We start from the raw sequence: 5,199 nt of genomic DNA, 5'->3' as shown, positions 1-5,199 counted from the left end.
CAAACTTACAGTTAGTTATGCAGTAGCAGTAGCAACAAAATAATTTTATGGTTGAGAGGGTCACTACAACACGAGAAACTGTAATAAAGGGTGACAGCGTTAGAAAGGTCGAGAACCACTATTTTAGAGTCTAAAGTTTAGACCTATACCTGGCATCTGGCCTTTGTTTTTTTCTGCTGGTAGGGACTGTTGGCGTCACGGGGGGGAAAAGCAGACCTAGTGTTGGTGGAAAGTGAGCTGGAGTTGTGAAAAAAAAATTTTGACAAAATACATTACTGTGACTACCCAGCAAGTTCAAACTGCCTCCTGGAACCTGCCAGTCTGTACAGAAGGTACCACCAGAGGGCAAACGGTTGCGAGCATAAATGCCCCTTAGCCACCTCTCATGTATGTGGCGCCCCAGATTGTGTGACCGGAACACTTTCTGCTTTGTGGTGGGGATGGAAGGGCCTGTCCTCCCACGGCAGCTCCTGGTCTACATCGCAACGCCATTCCTGTGCAATGGCGTCACTGCTGCCACTTTACAGCTTAGAAGCCTTGGACTCCAGAGCTCTCAAGGTTGATGCGGCCTCACAAGGCTCCTCACATGGGCTGTGTACTTCCAAATGGCAGGACCTGAGGCTGAATCCACACCATGTTTTCCTGGCCTGCTCCTGTTGCCTAAAGATGAGCCAGGCACAGTTCCAAGTCTGTTCACTGGGGTCAGGGTTTTGAGTGTACTCCAGCAAGCTACCGTGAGAGGCCCTGTTTGCTTTTGTCCGAGAGTCCAGTCCGTCGTCACTTGACCTCTAACCCAGAACTATTTGTTCCAGCCGGTTCTCGGTCTGACATTCTAGTTAAAAACAAAAAGAAGGAAGGAGCTCTCTTTGAACCATCCCTTTACACTTGGGGTCAGGGGGAGCCGGCTACCTTTACGGTTAGAGCGGATGAGTCAGCCATGCAGCAAGTAGTGCAATACGCTGTAGTTCAGAGACTGGCTGGGCACCAATAGCTGGGAAACTGCTGGGAACGAGAGAAGAGAGACCTGGCCAGAGTCCTTCCCTACTCCTCTTTATGCTGTGTGTCCTTAAGGCAGTTGACTGATCCCTCCCAGGACACAACTTCCTCATCTGTGAAGCTGAGCTGGGCACGGTACACATCTCAGAGCAGTTTCAAGGATTCCACGGACGATTGACAGGAAAGCTCCAAAACGCCCCGCCCTCCCGCATCAGTGAGCCTCAAGCTCATCGGCAACTAGGAAGCTATTGGCATAGGCCACCCGCGGGCTTGCCAGTGTCCAGTGAACAGTCTCAGACCTCCACAGCGCCGGAAGAGCAGAGCCATGGGATACCTTGCAGGTCCCGCCTCCGACAAATATCTGGTCTCAGTAGCAATGACCGAGCCTGGTGATTGTGACACAGCACATCTCGGAAACTGCTAAATGTACACTAGCAAAACCCTAAACCTAACGCTGGCCAGAATTTTCTGAGACCAGCTTCCAGACTCAGAAATAGCCGAGGCTTGATGTCAGCCCCATTACAGCTAGCTGGGATCAACTTCATCTCCTTATCCTTGCTCAGCCTGTCTTTATTTGCATGTGGGCGAAGACTTTGGTAAAGAAGGAAGGAGCCTAAGTTAGCTGCCATCTCAGCCATGGCCAAGTCATGAGTAATTCTCCGGGCAGAGCCAGTATTTCCCCCCCCCCTTATCCCCCCCCTTCTGCTTATACAGAGTAGTGAAAGATTATATGGGATTACTTAAGTATGGATTTCTGTTAGCTGTAAAATTTAATACAAACCCAGTAATGAGGGTGGTGATGGTCACTTTTCCTACTTATTGAAAGGTCATGTCCTATCTTGCCCCCTTTACATAACACACACACACACACACACATACATACACACACACACACACACACACACACACATACACACACACACATACACACACACCATGAATACACATGTGCACATGTTTGCCATACTAGATTCTGTAGCAAGGAAAGGACCACACGTGTAGCGTCGAGGTCTGGTTTGAATGCAGGGTACATATTTCTGATAGTGTTGCTTGCAAGCCTGGCAATCAAGCCTGGCAGCTAGCAATCTCAAAGCTTAACAGAATTCAGAAACCTTGGTCTATGTCATCCACTCCCAGGCTGTTGCTTATCCCACAGAGTCCAGCAGATGGCGCTGTACACCGCACCGACGCACCGGCCTGCGTTGGCTGTCGGGAAGCCAAAGAGTTACTGTGCGGTGGGGAAGTGGGTCGGTTCCTGAACGGGAGCAGCAGTGGCATACGCAAATGATGACACACAGGCTTGACGAGGGCCTTTGTCATAAGCAATGGGACCTGGCGTCACCACCCAATGGAAAACAAAGTGCTTCTGCCTGACTAGCTGGAGATCATGGTTGCTCACCGCTGATGTCTGGCTTTTACAGGCAGCGTGAGTTTATGCGGAATTTCAGAGCCTTGCTGTGACTCAGATTCACTTTCTGTAAACTCGGGTCAACAGTCCACTTCCCTTCACGTAGGCCATTATTTCAACTTTTAGGTCAGCAACTGTTCTCGTGCTTATTGAAGGCTTTTGAGTATTTCATAAGTTCGATTTCTTTCCTCCTCCTCCTCTTTTTAAATTTTGAGATAAGGTCTCACTATGTAAACCTGCCTTGGAACTGGCCTGTGTAGACCAGTCTGACCTCCAGATCCACCAGCCTCGGTCTCCTGAGGGCCGGGATTAGAGGCATGTCTCACCACCCCCACACCCCTGCAACACTTGGCACAGATCTGTAGTATGAAATTTTTATCACTCGGCCCTTCAAAACTGGGTTAGTCTCAAATATCACACTGCTCTGCCCTTGCCTCGGGGGTGCGGAAGTGACGTCCATAGAAAGCCTGAAACTGGGATGGTACTAAACCCTATACACACTGTTTTCTTTGATCTTGTGTATGGTTGTCTCTCTTGTAGATTGAGAAGCCAGAGAAAGCTAGTTCAGGCTTCTTTTTTAGTTCTTCACAATTTTATTGTCCTTGTGCCAGATCTTAGCAGCCGCGTATATTTGTATATTTGTTTCTTTCCTTATGAGTGGAGGTTTTTATCCTGTCTTAGACATTTTATAGATCTTCTCTGGAGTACCTGCATTGCAGGCGTTGTTCCTCTTATTCTGTGTGAATTATAATTGAGTAGAGGTGAATTGAACACAGTCAAACACTGCAGTACAACAGTCATTCTGATTAATGGGTGCGTAGCATATACAGCCTGGATACATGGGATAGATGATTCATACAGTAGACTGGACTGTATAGGACAGGATGAGATTTCATCACAATACTCAGTGGTATGGGGTATGCATTTTAAAACCTAAGAATGATTTCTACAAATTTCTATTTAATACTTTTGGAATACTGTTTACTATGAGGCTAATCAAAACAACAACAACAACAACAAAAACATAACAGTGACTAAGAAGACAGTGACTGCTATTTACATGTACAGAAATTCATGTGAAACTCACAAACATTCTTATGGCAGGAAGCCCCAGAGGGGATTGCTCATGGGGACAGTGATGACTCCACCAGGTGTGTTGATGACTGGCGTCAATCTGCTCCAAAGAGTCTGGCAGAACTGGATAAATGTGGGAAAGACACAGAGAAGCAACAAAGCCAGAGGGGGCTGGGTAACAGTCGCCAGCCTGACAGGGGGTCCAGCCCTAGAGGGACTCAGGAGGTGGGGGGGAGGGGCTTGGTCAGTTTCAGGAGGATGTCCTGTGTAGCTGCTGCCAGGGTCCTGTGGTTGGTGATGCTCTCAAGTGCTCTGCTCTAGAGCCCTCTCTCTTCCTGAAGTTCCTCTACTCATATTGAAGGAGAAACACACAGTTTTTGGTCCTTTTAGGTTTACATTTAGAAAAAGAATAATCTTTGGGGACAGAGTAAAGTAGGAACCTTCTCTCTCTTCTTGGCCTTACTGATGTGGGCTCTGCAGGTACCCTGCTTAGGCCTGGCTTTAACGGCACTGCAGGGGGCTGACTACAAGAGTGGGTATACATGATGGGTGCTCGACAGACACAAGAACACAACATCTCAGGCAAGCAAGCAGACAAGCAAACACATAGGCAAAGAAAGGAAACGCAAAAGATTTTTAAAAATAAAGTCCAACAGATTTAGCTTTGTCCGACTCAACTGCTCATTGCCTCGTAGTGCACAGGGTAAAATAATGTGCGAGTGCTTACCGGGATGCTGTGCTTGTATGCAGTGTTGTGAATAGGTTGGGTCTTCTATCCTTTTCTTTCTAAGAGAAACATTGGGGTTGAAGGAAGTGAAAGAGCTCTGCATTTCTCTGAGTGTGTGTGGGTATGTCCCTTGTATGAGAAGGAACAGATGCGGACGGAGACTCTAGCACTACATGTAGGTTATGACTGACCTCAGACACGGGGCATTGGAGAGCAGTCAGGCTGCGGAGAAAACCACCACCGTCGGTCCACACACACTTCCGTATGTTTGTGCACGGTTCATCTGTCACGTCTTAAAGCAGCAGTTCTCAGATGATAGGTTGCAGCCCCCCCCCCCGGAAAAAAAAGACCATTGGAAAACACAGATATTTACATTATGATTCATAAAGAGAGCAAAATTACACTTATGAAATAGCAAAGAAATTTTTCTTATGGTTGGGGTCAGCACAACATGAGGCACTGTGTTAAAGGGTCCCAGCATCAGGAAGGTTGAGAACCACTGTCGTAAAGGGCTTTTGCTTGAACAAATATTTGTTTTAATGATGTGTATGCATCTGTGTGGGTGTGGCACACAGGAGTGCAGTGCGGTTGGTTTCAGCAGCCAGAAGAGGGCAACACACGGGCAGTTGTGAAAGCCTGACGTGGACGCTGAGAACGGAGCCTGGAGTCTCTCGAAGAACAGCAAGTGCTGTTCTGACCATCTGTCTCTCTGGCCCTATGTGTCGCTTCTTAATCTGACTTTGGTAGAGTGTGCCAGGTAGATTTGGGTGACTCTGGTGAGACCGAGAAAAATTCCCTGAGCACTTGTGTGTGTGACAACTGTGTGACTAAGGCCACTTTGAACAATGCTTTCGAATTTCTGCCCCCACCTCCCGCAACCTGAAGCCTTTGTGGAGTGACAGGGAAGATTATTTTCAAGTCTAAAAGATGTTTCTAGGGTCACCATGTCCCACCCACAAAGTTACGGAGGAGATCTGGCCAGTAGGGCTGTGAG

General features: G+C 47.7%; 1 long non-coding RNA gene across 1 annotated transcript; it reads right to left on the bottom strand.

Annotated features, from left to right (window-relative positions):
• Positions 1–904: 904 nt before the first annotated feature.
• On the bottom strand, positions 905–4,326 carry LOC311608381. The gene is made up of 3 exons (XR_014782940.1): positions 4,206–4,326; positions 3,492–3,601; positions 905–1,002 (listed from the first exon to the last, which is right to left on the bottom strand). It is a non-coding gene; the product is annotated as an uncharacterized lncRNA (long non-coding RNA).
• Positions 4,327–5,199: the final 873 nt, after the last annotated feature.

This window comes from Acomys minous, assembly GCF_964271855.1.
Source record: "Acomys minous genome assembly, chromosome: 11".
NCBI lineage: Eukaryota > Metazoa > Chordata > Mammalia > Rodentia > Muridae > Acomys > Acomys minous.
This window is presented reverse-complemented; position numbering and strand designations above follow the sequence as displayed.